This window comes from Schistocerca cancellata, chromosome 4, assembly GCF_023864275.1.
Source record: "Schistocerca cancellata isolate TAMUIC-IGC-003103 chromosome 4, iqSchCanc2.1, whole genome shotgun sequence".
Lineage (NCBI taxonomy): Eukaryota > Metazoa > Arthropoda > Insecta > Orthoptera > Acrididae > Schistocerca > Schistocerca cancellata.
The window spans coordinates 31,706,798-31,731,614 of record NC_064629.1 but is presented as its reverse complement, the minus strand read 5'-3'; the positions used below and the strand labels follow the sequence as shown (position 1 = coordinate 31,731,614).

Sequence of the window (24,817 nt, the reverse complement as noted above, 5' to 3'; positions counted from 1 at the left end):
GAAACCAGAAAGTTTATTCAAAGAAATCTCTCAAACTAAACTGATTATACAATGGTTTATCATTTGTCATTACTTAGTATGTTATATAGCTTTTCCTTTTTGTCTCCGAATTAAACTACCCATTGGAATCGGAACCAGTTTTGACTGAGTTCGAAGTAGTATATGACTAGGATTGTGGATGGGGTGCCGGTGGCGAGAGAGATGTCGTGCCTGTCTAGCAGAATGGTGCTCAGAAACCAGTGGAAATTTCAGTCACGTACTTGAGCAATTACTGGACTCTACTCTAGCTAATTATTCTCGTATCGCATCGGCCTGTAAACTTTGCAGCAGCAGATTCCTGAAAAAATTAAGTACTCCTACGAGTACTTTTCAAAAACTGTCGATAAATGGGCGAACAAATGCATTTAGAATTCTCATACGAAGGCGACAGGTTAATGCATCTGAAATGCAAACGTATTTTAATCAACTTTTTACAAAGCTGAAATTTACATGGGGGTATTGTTAGAACAGCCAACATCGTAAATGGAATTAACAAGGGTTAAAGCTCTTCACCTGAAGTGTAAATGGAATTTAAAACAATTCGCAGGGAGAAATGCTGAGTACACACGAAATTTATGCAACTTACTTTTTAGCGACAGGTTTAGGGAAATGCTGACAGCCATGTGTTCCTTCCTTTTGCACTTCTCGGAGGGACAACATAGCTTGCGTAGCGTGCCATTTTTAGCTTACTAGATGATGCCGTTAATTACGAATTCACTGTACGACGGCTAGCACAGGGTATACGTAGATGCACATGTATGAATGTTGGGCTAACAGCTGTGATCGCTTCTAAGTGTGACGTAAAACTCCATGGATTTTTTTTGTGTTGAGGACTCCGTCTCTCTCATTTTCACGCGCGCAAATTATTACATGAGTTTTCAGTGTTTTCGTTCTTTTTTTCGGCATCGCGTTGGTAGCGACAGTATTAGAAACGGAGCACCAGCTGAATTAGAAGAGACCGGGTAAATATATCGGTCGCAGGGTAAATATATCGGTCGCAGACTAGTTGAAGGAAACATTCCGACATTCGTATGGGGATCAGAATAGCCAGGGCACTTCATGGATGCTCCACGAGCTTTTCTTGTCTCAAGATCTTTCTAATGATGATGGACCCCTTCGAGAAACAGACTTCTTGATGTTGTGATCTTGAGACATGAAGGGTTGAGACACACGCAGGAATCATCGCTATAGTTCTCGTTGGAGTTTTGATTCTGTGTGATGGGACATTTCCGATAAGTAATATAATTTGACGAAAGATCAAACTTCCGAACTGACTAAAACGGTATGCCGACAGGTAACATGAGTCTCCCGCTTTTTATTCTACTTTACTGCGGTCGCCGGCCGAAGTGGCCGCGCGGTTCTGGCGCTGCAGTCTGGAACCGCGAGACCGCTACGGTCGCAGGTTCGAATCCTGCCTCGGGCATGGATGTGTGTGATGTCCTTAGGTTAGTTAGGTTTACCTAGTTCTAAGTTCTAGGGGACTAATGACCTCAGCAGTTGAGTCCCATAGTGCTCAGAGCCATTTGAACCATTTTACTGCGGCGTGGAAATTTCTCTTAGATGAAAGATATCTCATGAACAGTGAGCAGTACGCCGATACCGACAAAGACTAAGGTTTCTTGATTTGCTGGTAAACTGAGACATGAAAGAAGAACAAAAATTGATATTGTTATTTATATTTACATTAGACGAGAAGAGAAACTCGTCTCGTAACCACATTCTGAAATTAGCCATTTTAGATAAATAGATAGTGGAATACATGAGTTTAGTCCAGAACATTATAAGGCGTTTATTATCTGTACGAAGTGGTCTGTTCCCATTTATGAACAATCGCAGTTTATCGTAGCAATTTACTCGCCTGCTGCGTTTCTTGTTTTCTTTTAGTCACAGTTTTCATTTACTTCCTTGGAAAAATTTCTCATCAGAAATTTAACATATTACACCTAAGGCATTTCGTTTGTCTTTTAATCGACAAGAATCTTATTATAGGCGTAGAAAACTGCTAAGTGACTGCTGGATTACACAGTGCACTGAAATGTGCGCATGTTTTTATTTTTTAGAGACTACGTAAGTTAAATGAGCTACCGTCGCATCTGTATACGCGCTTTTTAGACTTTTTACCACCCAAATAATACTCGTTCGGTTCAGTGACCGAGAAATCGGACTTCCAATCCACTACACTGGGAAATCTACAGTGGATTTAACGTGTATGAGATTTCGTGGGTATTTTATACTATACTGTTTAATTAACGCTTAAGAGACAGGAATGTTATATATTAGAAGGCTAACCAACAACTTTCACGCCCTAAATGTTACCCGTATAGTTCTTTAAACTAATTAAATTATTAGTGTACCTTAAACCGTAATTATGCGATTCTTTGTGGAAACTAGTGCACATTCGAAAGTCTTTTCCAGGCGAAAATTCGACAGTTAATAGTTCTTTGTTACAAACTTTTTCAATAAACAGTACAGTCTCTTCATTTTCTGGAATTATTACGCTTGCAAACACTATTTTCAGAAGCTCAGTGCAGTTGATAGGTCATGTAGTGCTCTGAATACGGGCAAAGGAATTGTTCTGTGACACTTGAGCCATTGACGGGAAAATGTCAGTGTGCGTTCGTCGGTCGATTGGCTTTGTGCATTACGCGAACCACTGCTCCGGACTGAAGGCTTCACAGAGCCTGCTCCAACTTCTGCCTTTAAAAGAAAACTGTATAAAGGGATATAGTAGAACGCCCGAATCTCTTTCCTGATCTGCAAGAGACACTCGAAGTCCTGCACAAAGATCTCTGTCAAGAAAATTCTTAGATTCTAAACGAAGCTTAAAGAAAAAAAAACTGGGTGTTCAGGAGAAGATTTGTTTGATTCCTGTTGCAGTTAAGAAATTTTTGATGTTTTTATTCCTCTATGTAACTGAACACCGATTTTTACGAAACACATTTTCGACAAGAGAGAATTATTTATCTACAGCGGACTTGTGCAGCTTTTAAAATAGTCTCTTCCATACTTTTAACCGGTTTGCCTGCAATCTCCCCTCGTTAACAAATCTTCAAATTACTTGTTTTGCCGTTCAGTTGTTAAAGATGAAACAAGAAAAGTTATGTCGGCTTTGAACAAGGGCGCAAACAAGTAGAAAACAAATCATTGATTTCTTTGCGAGTGAGAAAATGTAAAGTCTTTTTCGAGAAATAACCAAGTATAGTGAATTCACTTTGTTGGGGTGCCTGTTCCCTATTTCCCGAAAAACGTACGAATTCAATCTGGCTGATTAAGCGGTATGAAAAATGTTAACAGTTTTTATCTATTATTACTTAATCACAAAGTATTTTCACTTTAATTGCAGTTAAAAATCGTCATCCATTTATCTGAACTAAGCCACCAGTCGTTCTCCCGACATGGCAGCCAGCGCGAGTGTTAGAGGAGCTGTGGAATACAATGCTTGCACACCCTAACGGACAGTTATGTTCTCGTTTTATTTCTTAGAAGGGACGGCTTTACCCAACAAACAACAAAAAATATTGCTACCATACAGCGTGCCATAAAAAGATTATATGAACAAATAACCGGACTGCCATACAATGAATTTTTTAGTTTAGAGATACGAGTAAAAGCAAGGAAGAAAGATCCCGTCGATAACAAAGCCCTCGGAGAGGGTGCAGTAGGCTTGGCCAAGGATACGAAAAGAAATAGGGCGTGGACCAAAAGAAATTGGGCATGGTCTTTTTGGAACCATAGTCACTTAACTGTGACGAGGAAGCGTTTTATCGGTAAAAGATTGAATTTTCTGCAGTTTTGCAACTATTTTACGTTTTGAATAATAAATGTCGTCGGATTCCGTGGGGTAACTTAATCAATGCTTCTCGCTTACGGAACAGGTCGCTAAACATCTGTTTCACAGAATGCTGATCCTCCTATTTATTTTTCGTTTAGAAAATAAAATAAAACTCTTGGAAAGCGGGCGTATACAGAGTGGGAAAAATAAAACTGGTCTGGAAAATGTTTGAGGTGCCTTAAGGTAGGCAACCCAACTTACGTTATCCACACCTAGGGAACTGTATTACGGCGAAACTCCATAAGGTACCGAGAAAAGCTCATGTACAGAATAAAAGGACAATGGCGCAAGCAAACCGTTCTGTAAAGTCTGATGTGAGAAGACTCTACCATTAGTGAACTCAGTGACGAACTTGCAGATGGCGCTCAGCATTGCGAGCTCGTTCGTATGTTCGTTCGTAATCGAAGCAACTCGAAAATCGAGGGCAGAATTTCGAGTTTTAGATTTTCGTTATTGAGTTATTTTTTCTGCCCTTGACTCGTAAATGAATCCCAGTTTGTTAACAATCTCGACAGTCCCAATTTCTAGTTAAACAACACCTCAACCGTGAATTCTAAACATTCTTCCCTTCGTGCGTAATGAAAAGGAGGCAGTTAAATGAATTTTCGCGAAGTTACCTAAAAGTAAAGGAGTATCTGAAGTCTATGGGCTTTGGAGTATGCATATCTTTGAACTGTGCAGATTAATACGTAAACCTGGTAACCAACCAAATTCTTATCTAAAACATAGCTAAAAATACCAAACCATGAGCTCAGTGTAGCCCTTAAACTTTTAAACATTTTTTTTCAAATGTTGATGACGTATTCTAAATATCACTAAAGTACTTTGCTTCCCAACCGCTACAACGAAACAGACAGGCATTTGTTTTGTCGATTGCAAATTTCATGTCCTCACGTACGAAAATGATCTTTATACTGAAAAAAATTACCACAATGCTGATTGACTACTGAAAAGAATTACCATACTGCTGCTTGACAGCTCTTTGAACATATTACACGTGCTCTTGATCAGAAGGAGGCAATTACAAATCTGTAAGTGAATAACTTACATACACGCATAGCAATAGACCGACTAAACGTAAAAATGACACTTATTTCAGCCGTCTACTGTGAATAGGAACCACAGAAGATGTAAATAACTAACTGTAATCGTGCTTGCTTATTAATTTTGCGCAGTTAAGTGTAAAAAACTCTACAATGATAGTGCCTCCTCTAACCATAACCTGTTTGTTGTGTGACAGTATTTTACTATAAATTAACAATGATCATTTTATGAGAAGACAAAAAATTCATTGGCAACTTCACAATTTGCAGATAATACGACAAATTAATGAAGAATGAAAAAGTTACAAGATCGATAGTAAATGGAAACGTGGATGGGAAACGACTATTCTGAGCGAAACCCGAGGAAGCAATGCAAAAACGCAGTGGAAGATCTCAGCTCAGAAAACTATCTCTGTGCCGGTCACGTGGCAAGTGCGACGTCTCAGTGAAATCCTTTCTTTTAAGGCCTGGCCACTGGCGTTAATAGTGCTCTTAAATACGTGACGCAGCACTTCTTAAGTCTCGTAAATTAGATTAATTGGGGCAAAAGTGGGGGGAAAGTTTCTACTTATCGCAATTCGTGTTAAAGTGTCTCCCATCGCGCAGGATATTTTTACACGGACTCGACATCTGAAAGTCTAAAGAAACCTTTTGCATCGCTCGAAAAAAAAAAAAAAAATTATAAATCTGCTTCCAATGAAATTTTAGCCTGTGCTAACTTACTTTTATGTCATAATGAGAAACTGGAAACTTCTGGTATGGATCTAGTGAGCTGTACAGTCTGGTCTTCATAATGAAGGTTTTTGTGTTTTGCACTGAAAATAGAAATATCTGTTGGCACACTAATACAGACAGCATCGCGACAGCAATTCCTAAAGTACTTTCTTCAGAATTATTTTTATACAAAGCATTAATGTTGTTGGCATTGCTCCTCGTACTGCAAGAATTTCTCCACATAACTAATAAAACAATTAAAAAAGCCTTTAAAGAACGAAATTAAATTGGAAGTAGGTAGGACAGACTTTATTTGACTATTAAAATAAAAAATGTGTCAAGTAGAGCATCGGGAGATAGTAGTAAATCGTACGTTACATCGCTCTATTGTGAGACTGTAACATTTTGTGAGGAGCATAAGAATTAAATTTCACTGGTATTGCGTTTAGAGTATTTGCTATGTGATTTTCGGGAAGAGTTTCTTAGCAGTGGCTGATATTTTCTCAGAATTTTGAATATGTTAGAAGCCGCAGCGATAGTTATCTCTTTGAAAATTACAAGTGAATGTCGACATATGCCTTTCGTTAGAAACTTACGCTGCTGCTTATATACAGATTTTGGATCTGTCTCTTTTCTCGCTCAATTTTGTTTCGTATCCATGTGGTAACGGTCCACGTAGCGGAACTACCAAAAGTCTACAAACCCATTTACGTTTACATTTGGATAAAACACAGGTAATTCATGACAGAATCTTCGTATTAGGGAAAGATGAAAAACTGATAGACCTGAAAAACTGTTAAGAATGTTACCCAGATTTTATAGAACGATATTATTAAGTCTGCTTTTTGCAGAACGGTCAGTTATGACGTAAATGCGCGATGACCAAATTGTTCAGAAATTGTCAAACAATCGTCGCTTTTCCATTTTTCGTTAGTTGGTCTGACTGGAGGAGAAATGGTGCGACAGGATATAGCAGTAAATCTTGTTTCAAATAACTATTCATTGAGGATACTAATTATCGAAATTTCACAGATGTTACAATTCGAGAATTTGCTATTCGATTTCCGGGAGTAGCTTCTTAGCAGTGAGCAGCTTATTTCGTAAGATTTTTGTCTTTTTTTTTCTCTGTGTTTGAAGTCGCTGCTACTATATTTTTTTACAAATTGAAGGCAACTCCCGAAATATGTTTTTCGTTAGAAACTTCACCACTGCTTGTACAAAAATTTCGAATATATCTCTTTTGTTATTGAGTTTGGCTCTTTACCTATCTCGCAAATGGACGCTCCACGAAACTATCGAGCCTCTGTAGACCCATATATTGTTGGATGAAACAGTGGTTATTCGAGACATTGCTGAATAGTAAGGCATATTTTTCACCATCTTGTTAATGACTTCTGAGTGGGAAATGTATTATCGGCTCCGTAGCTGATAAAGTATTTATTTTGGGAATAGAAGTTCCACAACCACACTTTTTGGTTTCATTTTTTGTATTTATATATCGTTCTTTGCAGTTTGTTTCGGGATCGCAGCCCATTCCTGGTTGACAACTCGGGCGACTACAAGAACGATCGCTTGCGAATGGGCTGCCTGTCGCAAAGAGTGAACTATAAATTTTAAAAAATAAAGTGTAGATGGGGAACTTCTATTTTTAAAACAAAAAATTGCAGAACGGTTCGCTGTTAATAACTTTCGAATCTGGGAAAGAGGAGAAAATGATTTTTGTGAAAAACTGATACCAACATTACGCAATTTTTACGGAACGACATTGTTAAGCCCGCGTTTTGCCTAGCGACCAGAACTAACGTACGTAGTTCTGGTTCGAGACGAGCAAACCGTTCGCTTGTCGACGGTTCGCAGAGTGGAAGAGAGACTGTGGAGAGCTACAGGGAGGGGTGCGCGGTGCGGCAACCTGTTGTACTCACGTGCGAGACTGCTGGCGGCTGCGTGTGGCAAGGCGGGCTGCGAGCGGAGTGCGGACGCGGCCGGCGCGGCCGCTCTTATAGCGCGCGGCAGCCCCTCCCTGGCCCGCGCCACCCCCACCACCACCGCACTCACCACTCGCGCCCACGCATGCACCTCCTCCCTGCTGACCACCGTTGGTCGAAGACGGGGCGGCTCGCCGGCAATTTGTAGGAGGACACTTACCCGTCGGCTCGATTGACGCCTCGTTATTTTCTCGTCGTTACCGACAGCCCTATTCTTTAAGACGACCTAATTTCTGACGACTAATTGCCTCTCTAACAAATCGACTCTTTTTACACTTTGCAGAAAACTGACGGATCATCTCTCTGATTAAGCACTCGTTGCAGTGATTCGGTGGAAAACCGCGCCGGTGATTCGCGGTTTCACGGACTGTCGTCGAACAGACGAGTATAGGACTACATAATTTAATAAAAAACATTCCGAAAAACACCGAAGGCTGCAGAGGAAGTGGTCTAACATAACAGTTTATTGGACGGGCATCCACAGCCAAGCTTTTGCATGTTGCATAAAAACAGCTGAAACTGTTGTAAACCCTTTATTAAAGGCACAAAGGGTTTCGTAATTTAAAGCACATCGTCAGGTGCAAATATAATAGTGATCGAGCCACTTTTACAGTCCAGTCCCAACTATTTCTTTAAATTTGGAAAATTTCGCAAAAAGCGATATCGTGGATTAAAAGGCGGCAATGAAACTGGAAGCTCAGCTGAAGCCGCGCCGGGACGGAACGCAGCGACTGCCGTCCACGCGGCCATACACAGCGGCTTCAGCTGAGGTTCCCCCGTAGGGTACAAGGATTAACCTGGGCACACAAACGCTGCCACTGGACACTCAGAGTACGCAAAAAAGGTCGCTTTGAATGTTCATGTTGGGACACGCTGATGATGGCGTACAAACACATCAAATACGACATGCGACAGTATACACTGAGGCGACAGAAGTCATGAGATACCTCGTAACGTCGTGTCGGACCTCTTTTTGCCCGGCGTAGTGCAGATACTAGTAGGTATCAGATAGATTATATAATGGTAAGACAGAGATTTAGGAACCAGGTTTTAAATTGTAAGACATTTCCTGGGGCAGATGTGGATTCTGACCACAATCTATTGGTTATGAACTGCAGATTGAAACTGAAGAAACTGCAAAAAGGTGGGAATTTAAGGAGATGGGACCTGGATAAACTGAAAGAACCAGGAGTTGTAGAGAGTTTCAGGGAGAGCATAAGGGAACAATTGACAGGAATGGGGGAAAGAAATACAGTAGAAGAAGAATGGGTAGCTCTGAGGGGTGAAGTAGTGAAGGCAGCAGAGGATCAAGTAGGTAAAAAGACGAGGGCTAATAGAAATCCTTGGGTAACAGAAGAAATATTGAATTTAATTGATGAAAGGATAAAATACAAAAATGCAGTAAATGAAGCAGGCAAAAAGGAATACAGACGTCTCAAAAATGATATCGACAGGAAGTGCAAAATGGCTAAGCAGGGATGGCTAGAGGACAAATGTAAGGATGTAGAGGCTTGTCTCACTAGGGGTAAGATAGATACTGCCTACAGGAAAATTAAAGAGACCTTTGGAGAGAAGAGAACCACTTGTATGAATATCAAGAGCTCAGATGGCAACCCAGTTCTAAGCAAAGAAGGGAAGGCAGAAAGGTGGAAGGAGTATATAGAGGGTTTATACAAGGGCGATGTACTTGAGGACAATATTATGGAAATGGAAGAGGATGTAGATGAAGACGAAATGGGAGATAAGATACTGCGTGAAGAGTTTGACAGAGCACTGAAAGACCTGAGTCGAAACAAGGCCCCGGGAGTAGACAACATTCCATTTGAACTACTGATGGCCTCGGGAGAGCCAGTCATGACAAAACTCTACCATCTGGTGAGCACGATGTATGAGACAGGCGAAATACCCTCAGACTTCAAGAAGAATATAATAATTCCAATCCCAAAGAAAGCAGGTGTTGACAGATGTGAAAATTACCGAACTATCAGTTTAATAAGTCACAGCTGCAAAATACTAACGCGAATTCTTTACAGACGAATGGAAAAACTGGTAGAAGCCGACCTCGGGGAAGATCAGTTTGGATTCCGTAGAAATGTTGGAACACGTGAGGCAATACTGACCTTACGACTTATCTTAGAAGAAAGATTAAGAAAAGGCAAACCTACGTTTCTAGCATTTGTAGACTTAGAGAAAGCTTTTGACAATGTTAACTGGAATACTCTCTTTCAAATTCTGAAGGTGGCAGGGGTAAAATACAGGGAGCGAAAGGCTATTTACAGTTTGTACAGAAACCAGATGGCAGTTATAAGAGTCGAGGGGCATGAAAGGGAAGCAGTGGTTGGGAAAGGAGTAAGACAGTGTTGTAGCCTCTCCCCGATGTTATTCAATCTGTATATTGAGCAAGCAGTAAAGGAAACAAAAGAAAAATTCGGAGTAGGTATTAAAATTCATGGAGAAGAAGTAAAAACTTTGAGGTTCGCCGATGACATTGTAATTCTGTCAGAGACAGCAAAGGACTTGGAAGAGCAGTTGAACGGAATGGACAGTGTCTTGAAAGGAGGATATAAGATGAACATCAACAAAAGCAAAACGAGGATAATGGAATGTAGTCAAATTAAGTCGGGTGATGCTGAGGGAATTAGATTAGGAAATGAGACACTTAAAGTAGTAAAGGAGTTTTGCTATTTAGGGAGTAAAATAACCGATGATGGTCGAAGTAGAGAGGATATAAAATGTAGACTGGCAATGGTAAGGAAAGCGTTTCTGAAGAAGAGAAATTTGTTAACATCGAGTATAGATTTAAGTGTCAGGAAGTCATTTCTGAAAGTATTTGTATGGAGTGTAGCCATGTATGGAAGTGAAACATGGACGATAACTAGTTTGGACAAGAAGAGAATAGAAGCTTTCGAAATGTGGTGCTACAGAAGAATGCTGAAGATAAGGTGGGTAGATCACGTAACTAATGAGGAGGTATTGAATAGGATTGGGGAGAAGAGAAGTTTGTGGCACAACTTGACTAGAAGAAGGGATAGGTTGGTAGGACATGTTTTGAGGCATCAAGGGATCACAAATTTAGCATTGGAGGGCAGTGTGGAGGGTAAAAATCGTAGAGGGAGACCAAGAGATGAATACACTAAGCAGATTCAGAAGGATGTAGGTTGCAGTAGATGCTGGGAGATGAAGAAGCTTGCACAGGATAGAGTAGCATGGAGAGCTGCATCAAACCAGTCTCAGGACTGAAGACCACAACAACACAACAAGTGCAGAACCTTCACGTGGCACGGACTCAAAAAGTCGCTGGAACTTCCCAACAGAAATACTGAGCCACGCTGTCTCTATAGCCGTCCATAACTGTTGCCGCTGCACGATGTTGCGCACGAAATTACCTCTCGACTAGCTCCCATAAATGTTCGATAGAATTCATGTCGGATTATGGTAATGAAAACATTCGTTCGAATTGTCCGGAATGTTCTTCAAACCAATCGCGATCAATTGTGGCCAATGACATGGCGCATTGTCATCAACAAAAATTCCATCGTTATTTCGGAACATGAAGTCCACGAGTGTCTGCAAATAGTCTCCAAGTAGCCGAACATAACCATTTCCATTCGATGATCGATCCAGTTGGACCAGAGTAGCCAGTCTATTTCATGTAAGCACAGCTCACACCATTATGGAGCCACACCAGTTTGCACAGTGCCTTGTTGACATCTTGGGTTCTCGCCTTCGTGGGGTCTGTGTCACACTCAAACCTCCCCATCTGCTCGGACCAACAGAAATCGGGACTAATGTGACCAGGTCACGGTTTGCCAGTCATTTAGGTTCCAGCCGATATGGTCACGAGCCCAGGAGAGGCGCTGCAGACGATGTTCTGCTGTTAACAAAGTCACTTGCGTCGGTCGTCTGATGCCATAGCCTATTAACGCAAATTTCGCCGAACTGTCCTAACGAATACTTTCCTCGTACGTCCCACACTGATTTCTGCGGGTATTTCGCGCAGCGTTACTTGTCTGTTAGCACTGACAACTGTACGTAAGTGCCGCCGCTCTCGGTCGTCAAGTGAAGACTGTCAGCCACTGCTTTGTCCGTGGTGAGGGGTAATGCATGAACATTGGTATTCTCGGCAACACTCTTGACGCTGTGGATCTCGGAATACTAAATTGCCTAACGATTTCCGAAACTGACTGTCCCACGCGTCTAGCTCCGACTACCATCCCGTGTTCAAAGTCTGTTAATTCCCGTTGTGCGGCCATAATCACGTCGGACACCTCCTCACATGAATCACCTGAGTACAAATGACAACTCCACCAAGGCTCTGTTCTTTTACTCCATGTGTACGTTTTTTTTTTGTTTTTGTTTTTTTTGAAGAGGTGGAGCCCCTCCACGCCCACACCGGCATGATGGCCAACACAAAAGGTCTACTGCCATCTCTGCATAAGGGTTAGTATTCACTAAAGGGAGGTGTCGCAGGATGTGGGTACTGCGATGTTTGCGTACGTCTGGTTAGGATTAACCATTAATACGCGCTCATCTGGAGATAGATTGGTCGAAATCTGACGAAAGGTAGCGGTTTGAAGGGCAGAGGGAAAAAAGTGCCAAGGCAAGAGCCAAGGGAAAAAAACCTCAGCGAAAGTTAGGTCGGGCGGCAACAGCAGTAGCGGTTGTCTTGCTGCCTGCGATGGGTTGTGCAAGGATAGGCTTTGTTAGTAGTGGGTATCATGCATGTCGATACCTTGACGTTGTGCGTTTGTGCTGCTCGGCGGCTGGCGCTGGGTGCTGGTACAGAGTCCTCGTTCAGCGTCAGCAACCTGCAACAGTTAGGTTTGTTATCGATCTTGTGTCCGATAGGTCATATACTGGAGGCACAGTGTGAGGGAATGTTGGCAGATTGTTTGTGCGTCTGTGGGCGAGCTCGTCGGTGTCCCTGCTGTGGCCTGTTGGTCGGCTCTAATAGCAGCTGGTAGTTGCCAGTCAGTGTTGCTGATATGCAGGGGCTTGCCGACGTTTGTCGCTGTTTGCGTATGTTAGTTTACCATAGGTGGCTATGCCCTAGCTAGCAGTGTCTCCCATGTGTACGTGATACTAGCGCTATCTATATACATGCATGTCGCTATCCCACGACTTTTGTTACCTCAGTGTACACGAGGGGCCGGCTGGTGTGGCCGAGCGGTTCTAGGCGCTTCAGTCTGGAACCGCGTGACCGCTACGGTCGCAGGTTCTAATCCTGCCTCGGGCATGGATGTGTGTGATGTCCTTATGTTAGTTAGGTTTAAGTAGTTCTAAGTTCTAGATGACTGATGACCTCAGATGTTGAGCCCCATAGTGCTCAGAGCCATTTGAACCATTTGTACACAATGGCGTGCTGAAAAGGCTGCTTCCAAAGCTGTTATTCTGTTCTCAATATGGCTTCAGTTATTACATGTCATGAATATTACTCGTTACACTTTTCTGCTTCGCTGATGCAAGTCGCAACCCCCTGCCGCTAGAGGGCTCCAAATTGTAGCGCCTAACATGTCGGTGTGTAACGTAACTATGTCGGTGCGTGAGAAACAGCGGGCTGCACTCGAGTTTCTACCCGTAGGAAACGTGCCTCCAATTGAAACCCATAGAACAATGAATGCAGTGTACAGTGACGATTCTATCGACATCAGTAATATGCGACGCTGGATTGTTCGTGCTCATAACGAAGGAGTCGGTGGTGCTAACCTCAGTGTGTGTGACAGAGCGCGGAATGGACGACAGCGTACGGCAGCCGACGACACTTATCGGAATCGGGTTGATGAACTGATCACAGAAGCATGTCGGATAACACAGACACAGCCCTCAGATAAGTGTGGCGTATTACGAGAGCGTGCCGAGACCATCATTGCAGTACTGCGGTACAGAAAACTGTGTGCACGACGGAGCCTCGAATGCTCACTCCTGACGTGAAACCGAGGAGTTTGGACATCTGTCAACGTTTTCAGCTATGGTTTCCGTATCCCATAATGAATGGCTGTTTCTGGGTGGTGGGGCTGTTTCTCGCTTCTGTTTATCCAGCACTGATGGCTGCAGTGTGTTCCGTCTACACGCTGTTAAAATCAGCGGCAGCCAACAGCGACTATTGTCATCAAAACATTTCGCCCATGGGAGTTGATCCGAGCTGCGTCTAAAGTGCTTCGGTATGGAAAGAGGTGGCCTAGTGATTAAACCGTATGTCCCTTTTCTATTATTTATGTACGTTTACTGTCTTTTAGTTTCTTTTTCAAATTTTCCGCATATTTTATATTTTTAAATTAAATTGTAATACGCTGTGTAGTACACTGATGAGTCAAAACGTTATAACGACTGCCCACACTGAAGCTGAATGAATTCTGGTGGGTGTACGCCCGCATCACGGGGTAAGGAAAATACACTCCTGGAAATTGAAATAAGAACACCGTGAATTCATTGTCCCAGGAAGGGGAAACTTTATTGACACATCCCTGGGGTCAGATACATCACATGATCACACTGACAGAACCACAGGCACATAGACACAGGCAACAGAGCATGCACAATGTCGGCACTAGTACAGTGTATATCCACCTTTCGCAGCAATGCAGGCTGCTATTCTCCCATGGAGACGATCGTAGAGATGCTGGATGTAGTCCTGTGGAACGGCTTGCCATGCCATTTCCACCTGGCGCCTCAGTTGGACCAGCGTTCGTGCTGGACGTGCAGACCGCGTGAGACGACGCTTCATCCAGTCCCAAACATGCTCAATGGGGGACAGATCCGGAGATCTTGCTGGCCAGGGTAGTTGACTTACACCTTCTAGAGCACGTTGGGTGGCACGGGATACATGCGGACGTGCATTGTCCTGTTGGAACAGCAAGTTCCCTTGCCGGTCTAGGAATGGTAGAACGATGGGTTCGATGACGGTTTGGATGTACCGTGCACTATTCAGTGTCCCCTCGACGATCACCAGTGGTGTACGGCCAGTGTAGGAGATCGCTCCCCACACCATGATGCCGGGTGTTGGCCCTGTGTGCCTCGGTCGTATGCAGTCCTGATTGTGGCGCACGCCTGCACGGCGCCAAACACGCATACGACCATCATTGGCACCAAGGCAGAAGCGATTCTCATCGCTGAAGACGACACGTCTCCATTCGTCCCTCCATTCACGCCTGTCGCGACACCACTGGAGGCGGGCTGCACGATGTTGGGGCGTGAGCGGAAGACGGCCTAACGGTGTGCGGGACCGTAGCCCAGCTTCATGGAGACGGTTGCGAATGGTCCTCGCCGATACCTTAGGAGCAACAGTGTCCCTAATGTGCTGGGAAGTGGCGGTGCGGTCCCCTACGGCACTGCGTAGGATCCTACGGTCTTGGCGTGCATCCGTGCGTCGCTGCGGTCCGGTCCCAGGTCGACGGGCACGTGCACCTTCCGCCGACCACTGGCGACAACATCGATGTACTGTGGAGACCTCACGCCCCACGTGTTGAGCAATTCGGCGGTACATCCACCCGGCCTCCCGCATGCCCACTATACGCCCTCGCTCAAAGTCCGTCAACTGCACATACGGTTCACGTCCACGCTGTCGTGGCATGCTACCAGTGTTAAAGACTGCGATGGAGCTCCGTATGCCACGGCAAACTGGCTGACACTGACGGCGGCGGTGCACAAATGCTGCGCAGCTAGCGCCATTCGACGGCCAACACCGCGGTTCCTGGTGTGTCCGCTGTGCCGTGCGTGTGATCATTGCTTGTACAGCCCTCTCGCAGTGTCCGGAGCAAGTATGGTGGGTCTGACACACCGGTGTCAATGTGTTTTTTTTTTCCATTTCCAGGAGTGTATCTTCGTGTACAAAACTGAAGAACGAAGTAGTGTCACTGCGAAGTAACAAAGCTCGATGAAGCTTGGACCATACAAAGAAAGAGCTGCTACAGTGTAGTTCAGGAGGTAATTACAGGCAATATGCAGTGAGACGAATAGAAATACCACTTTTATTCAAAGACAATAATGAATAATAAATGAAGTAACATTGGTTTATGATGCTCTCCTGGACGTTACAAAATGGTTCTCAACTTGGTGTGCGATCATCACGGACAGCAACACATGCTCTGCAACGAGCACCCATGCTGGTCACAGGTTGTCAAGGCGTTGTTGTTCCAGTCTTCGACCCGCGCGGTTCACAACTGCTGGATGGTCGCTGGTGCATGTGGAAGTGCTGCAGTACCTCTCCCCGACGCATCCCACACGCGCTCGATGGGGCTTAAGTCGGCGGAACGGCCAGTCCGGGCCATTTGTCGAATATCTTCTCGTTCCGAGGGCTCCACAACCTGTGCTTCTCGATGTGGTCGCACACTGTCATCCATAAAAATGAAGCCAGGGCCGAATGCACCCCTGAGAAAGAGCTATAGTATCACAGTAACGTTGACCGGTGAGCGAGCCGTGTTCAAAGATTTAGAGGTCGGTACTCCCATGCAACATTATGACTCCCAACACCATAACACCTGGATCGACAAAACGATCATGTTTGACAATGTTCCTGGGTACATTACGTATTCGCACCTCCCGCCATACGAGAGTACGTCCAGAACCACTCATCCGAGAAGAGCACGCGACCCCACGCCTCGTTGGTCCAGTCCCAAAGCTCTTGTCACCAACTCAGACCGTGATACCGAGTGTCAGTGGAACACAGAGTACTGCAGTAGCTGTGCCACTGAGGAGCTTCAGACTGCTTGGCTGTGTGCCTTCTTGCCTGTTGCACATTGCGGCGTCATCTGCTGCTGCAGTTGACCGTCGTCCACGACCACCTCTCCATCGGGTAGCACTGCCTGTCCTTCAGAACGCTTCCCATGCGCGTGACATAATGCCGCGAGCAATAAACTCCTGGGCTACACTCGTCACACATCTTCCAGCTACCTGACCGATCTTCACAATTTGAAATCATCCAAATGACGTTGACACTGTGCCATGTTTTAATGCTGAACACCACCACAGTGCACCGTAACCGATCGCTGATTGGCACACTGTCTTTCCCATTTCTTCAACTGCGGGGCAGCCCTATTTGGCGCTATATTAAGACTGACCTCACGCCATGTGACGTCCACCTGTCTGGCATCATATTCCCGCACTTTCTTTCATTTCCACCTGGTCGTACGTTCTTTATCGAGCTTGTCTTTTAGTTCTGCGTAGCAATGTACATAAAATGAGCACAGTCGAATGAGCAATTATTCTAGTAACGGTACAGGTAACAAATGGGGACTTTGTCCAAGCGCAGATTGTCATGGCCCGGCGCTTGGAAACTAGATCCTCTGAAACAGTGAAGCTAATGGGCTATTTGCATACTACTATCATCAGTAGCTACGGATTACACGACTAGGCGGCAAGATGTTGGACATCCACGCCTCATCACAGAACGTGGAACTCGGAGGCTTGCCAGCTCTGTAAAGCTGGATAGGCGGCGGTCTGACTGCGGAGTACAATGGAGGTGCACGTCTACGTGGTTCGGAGCACACTGCTGCGCACATTGTTGAACATGAGGATCCGCAGTAAACGATATTATCGTGTTCTCGTACTGACTTTACGAGGAAAACAATTACGGTTGTAGTTGGCACAGGATCTGCGCGCGACGGCTACACGGAATATAACTTCTCATGCAAAGTGATAAAAAAAAGAAATAACAGTAACTATAAATGCAAGTGTATGTCTTCTACTATATTGTTACGTCGAAACTACAATCATACGGAGGACAAGGACAACGTCTCTGTGTGGTATCGATAGCTACGATGCCACTACTACGAGACACCGACGGCGCCCTCTAGCAGGCGCTGCTGAGATCTACGAGCTCCGCTGCAGATTCTGCCCATTTGATCAAGAGCAGACGGCCGGGACACTTCGCTTCAGCTTTGCTCTACATACGACGGGTCTCAGCATCGCACCTCATTGCAAGTTATGTAACAATGTATTAACTTGTTTTTCCACCAGTAAACCACTTTTACTTACGTGCAGTAGCGACGTATTTTTCCTGCTCCTGCTCCTACCCACGCGCCGCCTTCCAGGCGGGATACAAAACTCTGCGCTTTTGTCTTCTTGTTAAAGGCTCACAATCCTCGACTTCATACGTGATGTCCGATAAGCGACGAAGGATACGATACGACCCAAAGTAGGCCTTTAGATCCGTTTCGATAGTCTTACTTTCCGCACAGGCGCATAAATACTAACCAAGTCTACTGGGCTGTATCTCATTGGTCGGTGCTTGACATTGTAGAGCTCTCAGCCCCTCTTCTCCAGGATCCGCATACGAGTTAGCTACCTTGCTTCTTCGGCTCTGGTGATGAGGTTTTTTACGTAGTCATCCTGATTATTGTCTGTTTGATACGAGAGTAGTGTAAACATTGTCGCTTCGACTTCTCTATCGTGGAGCAGGAAGATCGGTGTGAAACCTGTAATGTTTTATCCGAATGTCACAATGGTAAATATTGTATCCTAATCACTCTGTTCGACATCAACGTGCATCTAGAGCATATCTGCCGGGGTGCTATTAAAGCGTTTTCTGAAGTCCTTCGTCTGTGCATGACAGGCGGTTGTCATCCTGTGGGTGATGTCTCAACGTGAATGGATCTCTGATACTGGTCTGGAAAACCTTTCTACGACAGTAGATCATCTCACAGTGTGCTCTTTGCTTCAAAATTATGTTTTATATAGGCAAATTTGCAATTTATGGAGTTTCAGCAGTCGATGCAGCTGTAGTGACAGCATAGTGGGTGAGGCAGCCAGTGCAGATTATTGTCTATCATTTCACGTTTGTCGACTTTAGGAACCTCCACAAGAGGTCGAATCCAATTCCGTGGAATGACGCTATTGCAGACTGGATTGATACCAGATGGCCCGGAGTTAGTTGCGACGCGTGCTTCCGTCATTATTATTCCTTACAGTGTCTCACATACCGTCTAACGCATCAGTAGAGACCTGGCCAGTGATATCCGCGTCTGGTTCTGTCTATAGTCTTCACGAAACCGGGGTGACCAGAAGTTCGAGTCTCGTGCAAAAACTTCAGGATAGCTGACCATAGATGATATGGGATGACGAGCATGAATAGTAACCATTTCTGCCTATTGGATCATAGTTCCACTTACACAATGCTCCGTCAATTAATTGGAATTTTCCTTTATTCGGTTCCTTTTTTAAGGCTTCTATGGTTTTCAGCCCCCCCCTATGAACTATGGACCTTGCCGTTGGTGGGGAGGCTTGCGTGCCTCAGCGATACAGATAGCCGTACCGTAGGTACAACCACAACGGAGGGGTATCTGTTGAGAGGCCAGACAAACGTGTGGTTCCTGAACAGGGGCAGCAGCCTTTTCAGTAGTTGCAAGGGCAACAGTCTGGATGATTGACTGATCTGGCCTTGTAACAATAACCAAAACGGCCTTGCTGTGCTGGTACTGCGAACGGCTGAAAGCAGGGGGAAACTACGGCTGTAATTTTTCCCGAGGGCATGCAGCTTTACTGTATGATTAAATGATGATGGTGTCCTCTTGGGTAAAATATTCCGGAGGTAAAATAGTCCCCCCATTCGGATCTCCGGGCGGGGACTACTCAAGAGGATGTAGTTATAAGGAGAAAGAAAACTGGCGTTCTACGAATCGGAGCGTGGAATGTCAGATCCCTTAATCGGGCAGGTAGGTTAGAAAATTTAAAAAGGGAAATGGATAGGTTAAAGTTAGATATAGTGGGAATTAGTGAAGTTCGGTGGCAGGAGGAACAAGACTTCTGGTCAGGCGAATACAGGGTTATAAATACGAAGTCAAATAGGGGTAATGCAGGAGTAGGTTTAATAATGAATAGGAAAATAGGAATGCGGGTAAGCTACTACAAACAGCATAGTGAACGCATTATTGTGGCCAAGATAGATACGAAGCCCACACCTACTACAGTAGTACAAGTTTATATGCCAACTAGCTCTGCAGATGACGAAGATATTGAAGAAATGTATGATGAAATAAAAGAAATTATTCAAGTAGTGAAGGGAGACGAAAATTTAATAGTCATGGGTGACTGGAATTCGAGTTTAGGAAAAGGGAGAGAAGGAAACGTAGTAGGTGAATATGGATTGGGGCTAAGAAATGAAAGAGGAAGCCGCCTGGTAGAATTTTGCAGAGAGCACAACTTAATCATAGCTAACACTTGGTTTAAGAATCATGATAGAAGGTTGTATACATGGAAGAACCCTGGAGATACTAAAAGGTATCAGATAGATTATATAATGGTAAGACAGAGATTTAGGAACCAGGTTTTAAATTGTAAGACATTTCCAGGGGCAGATGTGGACTCTGACCACAATCTATTGGTTATGAGCTGTAGATTAAAACTGAAGAAACTGCAAAAAGGTGGGAATTTAAGGAGATGGGACCTGGATAAACTGAAAGAACCAGAGGTTGTACAGAGTTTCAGGGAGAGCATAAGGGAACAATTGACAGGAATGGGGGAAAGAAATACAGTAGAAGAAGAATGGGTAGCTTTGAGGGATGAAGTAGTGAAGGCAGCAGAGGATCAAGTAGGTAAAAAGACGAGGGCTAGTAGAAATCCTTGGGTAACAGAAGAAATATTGAATTTAATTGATGAAAGTAGAAAATATAAAAATGCAGTAAATGATTCAGGAAAAAAGGAATACAAACGTCTCAAAAATCAGATCGACAGGAAGCGCAAAATAGCTAAGCAGGCATGGCTAGAGGACAAATGTAAGGATGTAGAGGCTTATCTCACTAGGGGTAAGATAGATACTGCCTACAGGAAAATTAAAGAGACCTTTGGAGATAAGAGAACCACTTGTATGAACATCAAGAGCTCAGACGGAAACCCAGTTCTAAGCAAAGAAGGGAAAGCAGAAAGGTGGAAGGAGTATATAGAGGGTCTATACAAGGACGATGTACTTGAGGACAATATTATGGAAATGGAAGAGGATGTAGATCAAGATGAAATGGGAGATACGATACTGCGTGAAGAGTTTGACAGAGCACTGAAAGACCTGAGTCGAAACAAGGCCCCCGGAGTAGACAACATTCCATTGGAACTACTGACGGCCTTGGGAGAGCCAGTCCTGACAAAACTCTACCATCTGGTGAGCAAGATGTATGAAACAGGCGAAATACCCTCAGACTTCAAGAAGAATATAATAATTCCAATCCCAAAGAAAGCAGGTGCTGACAGATGTGAAAATTACCGAACAATCAGTTTAATAAGCCACAGCTGCAAAATACTAACACGAATTCTTTACAGACGAATGGAAAAACTAGTAGAAGCCGACCTTGGGGAAGATCAGTTTGGATTCCGTAGAAATACTGGAACATGTGAGGCAATACTGACCTTACGACTTATCTTAGAAGAAAGATTAAGGAAAGGCAAACCTACATTTCTAGCATTTGTAGACTTAGAGAAAGCTTTTGACAATGTTGACTGGAATACTCTCTTTCAAATTCTAAAGGTGGCAGGGGTAAAATACAGGGAGCGAAAGGCTATTTACAATTTGTACAGAAACCAGGTGGCAGTTATAAGAGCCGAGGGACATGAAAGGGAAGCAGTGGTTGGGAAGGGAGTAAGACAGGTTTGTAGCCCATCCCCGATGTTATTCAATCTGTATATTGAACAAGCAGTAAAGGAAACAAAAGAAAAATTCGGAGTAGGTATTAAAATCCATGGAGAAGAAATAAAAACTTTGAGGTTCGCCGATGACATTGTAATTCTGTCAGAGACAGCAAAGAACTTGGAAGAGCAGTTGAATGGAATGGATGGTGTCTTGAAGGGAGGGTATAAGATGATCATCAACAAAACCAAAACGAGGATAATGGAATGTAGTCGAATTAAGTCGTGTGATGTTGAGGGTATTAGATTAGGAAATGAGACACTTAAAGTAGTAAAGGAGTTTTGCTATTTGGGGAGCAAAATAACTGATGATGGTCGAAGTAGAGAGGATATAAAATGTAGACTGGCAATGGTAAGGAAAGCGTTTCTGAAGAAGAGAAATTTGTTAACATCGAGTATAGATTTAAGTGTCAGGAAGTCATTTCTGAAAGTACTAAGGGCACATTCCGAGGAAACTTCGCACATTGTGAATGTACCGAGGAGTCTAAAAATCTGAAACTGGAAGTGAAACATGGACGGTAAATAGTTTGGACAAGAAGAGAATAGAAGCTTTTGAAATGTGGTGCTACAGAAGAATGCTGAAGATTAGATGGGTAGATCGCATAACTAATGAGGAAGTATTGAATAGGATTGGGGAGAAGAGAAGTTTGTGGCACAACTTGACCAGAAGAAGGGATCAGTTGGTAGGACATGTTCTGAGGCATCAATGGATCACCAATTTAGTATTGGAGGGCAGCGTGGAGGGTAAAAATCGTAGGGGGAGACCAAGAGATGAATACACTAAGCAGATTCAGAAGGATGTAGGTTGCAGTAGGTACTGGGAGATGAAGAAGCTTGCACAGGATAGAGTAGCATGGAGAGCTGCATCAAACCAGTCTCAGGACTGAAGACCACAACAACAACAACATGGTTTTCAGGAATGCTGGATCTTCCCTTCATTCAGCGGTAATGTCATTTAATACAGCTTAGCTGAGATTTCGTCCACATTGCTGGGTTTCACCAAAGAATTACTTGAAAGGCAGTTGTCGTCGATTTGTTTGTGTCTCATTTTGTATACCACTGTGATGTTATAAGCTGAAACCACAGTTCCCATCTCGTCAGTCAACCCGGTGGATTTTTCAATCTAGTCGGCCAGGAAAGAAAATGATGGTCCGTCACGACAGCAAATGGTTTACCAAAAAATTTCTGTCGAAATTTGGTGGTCCGAACGTCTGTAAGCACTGTTTTTGGCGTGTAAAGAAGTTCATTCTGAAAGCAGAAACTGAATCCTATTCAGCACCTTCCTGTATTTGTACTGGAACTGCCCCTATCTCAACACTGCTATCTTCAGTATAAAGTTTCGTCTCGACATTTTCATGAAACAATGAAAGAACTGGAGATGGTGCTTGAGCCTTCTTCAGGACAAAGAAAAATTTTTCTTTCGCCTGTTACTGGAAAATTGGTGTTTCAGTTTCAATTTTTGGCATTCAATTTGTCCCCATGAAGACACTGCAATAGTGGAAAGACGATACGACAGCGGGGATGAGGGGAATTTCGTGTCACTAATCACGATACTAATGAAAAGACAACACAACACTCAGTCCCAAGTTGAGAAAATCTTTTACCTGGCCGGGTATCGAACCCAGGCCCCTTGGGCTAGCAGCCTGTCTCAAAGAGCCTGTAGCTTTGGAGGCGGGCAGATTTGGTGTTTCCCTGCAGTAGTTCTTGCAAGAGATGTGCCTCGATATTGAAGTTCTTTATGAACCGCCAATGGTATCAGCACATTCCGAGGAAACTTCGCACATTGTGAATGTACCGAGGAGTCTAAAAATCTGAAACTGCTCTTATTTTCTTTGAATATGGACGGCTTCATCACCATTCGCTAGGTGGTTCTTGGGAGACGAAGAGGCACTTAATCGTATTCAAGTGGAGACCCGCTGTTTGAACACACTTCAACATTGTTGTCATGCAGCCTATATGTTCTTCATATCTCTTAAAAGCAACAACAACAACAACAAAGACGACAACGTCCTCCCTATAACAAAGGCACATAGTCTATTTAACGTGTCGTAGTGGGTTTTCCATCAAAGATGGCTGGACCGTTACACAGTCCAAACAGCGTAACTTTAAACTCATAGAGGCTGTCAGGAGTTATGAAGGCGTTTTTTCCCTCTGTCTTGTCCACCTTGATTGCCAGTTGCTTGTCTCCATGTCCATAGTTGAGAAGTACTTTGCTTAGTCTAGTCTGAGATCACTGCGTTGCAATGGCTAAACAACGTTCTTCGAGATTTTGTTCAGTCGTCAGTAGGCGACATACAGACGGCATATTTCGTCCTTCATAAGAACCACAGGAGAGGACCATTGCCTCCTTGAAGGTTCAATGTCATCTTGCAAGATCTTCTCCACTTCCTCCCGGATTATCCGTTGTTGAGCCAGCGATACTCTACACGAGCGCTGGCTAATTGGTAGATGATCGCTAGTGTCGATACAGCGTGTAGCCATGGGCTGCTTGGTTTGTCTTTTCTCCACTCCTGATTTAAAAGCATCCGAAAATTGATGCAGAATGGCTATCACTCCCTGACGTTGTTCTGCGGTCAGGTCAGATATTATTGGCAGTGAGATAGTAGCTTCATCCCCTGCGTTGTTTGTCGTGGTAGCGAACCACGATTTTTCGTCAGTGACACAATCTGCCCATCCTGAATTGATTCCACTGTCCCTGCGCACATATTTTTAGGGATGAGTTGTGGCTGTTAGTTCTGCTTGACACCTACAATGCTCATGATCGTCGCCGGCATGTAAATTTCTTTTGTGACCCTCAACAGCTTTTTAAAACTGACAAAAACTTTACAGTTTAACTGAGCACCTCGACTGACAGCTGGAACTCGTGTTCTTCATGACAGCGGGATAACAACGTCTTCAGAGGCAAACAATCGCCCAAAGCGATCTTTATTGTTGGAATAGCTTCGTCAATCTGGAGTTCTGATCTTCCACAGTCCATGATTGCTTGTGATACCCGCAAGTAGCCCCATTCGAAAATAAAATTATGACTATGTTCTGCTAAAACGACAAATTCGAAAAGCTGCGTTTTGTCGTTGATAGTTACTGGACGTTTTTTCCATTTGTAACCTTCAGAAAATTGTTCAAACGGCTCTGAGCACTATGGGACTTAATTTCTATGGTCATCAGTCCCCTAGAACTTAGAACTACTTAAACCTAACTAACCTGAGGACATCACACAACACCAGTCATCACGAGGCAGAGAAATGCAACCTTCAGCAGAATCGCTTTTGTATCACGGAACATATTCTTCTTTTGCTGATGACGGTAAGCATCCGATATTACAGAAAAAGAAACCTCTGAACTGACTGGTGCCCGGACAGGTCGACCGTCGATGATGATGTCAATGGCATTTCCTGACATCTTGGTGACTGTTGTCCATGGAGGATTTTAATCCGTGGAAGCCTTATCTCCATAGATGGTCGTGTCGTTTAGTTTGTCTGAATTCGGTGGCTGGGCAAGGGGCTCGTACCGCTGCAACGGCTACGGCGTGTTGGGGAACTTCCCCATTCTGGGCTTCGCGAAGGACTTCGTCCCATAGGTCGACTGTAATCGTCTGT

General features: G+C 44.0%; 1 protein-coding gene across 1 annotated transcript in view; it reads right to left on the bottom strand.

Annotated features, from left to right (window-relative positions):
- LOC126184861 (diuretic hormone class 2) overlaps positions 1–7,594 on the bottom strand; it is a 113,916-nt gene extending 106,322 nt beyond the window's left edge. Inside the window, exon 1 of the mRNA XM_049927476.1 lies at positions 7,551–7,594. The gene's annotated coding sequence lies outside the window, so the exon portion shown is untranslated. The remainder of the gene's footprint in view (positions 1–7,550) is intronic.
- Positions 7,595–24,817: the final 17,223 nt, after the last annotated feature.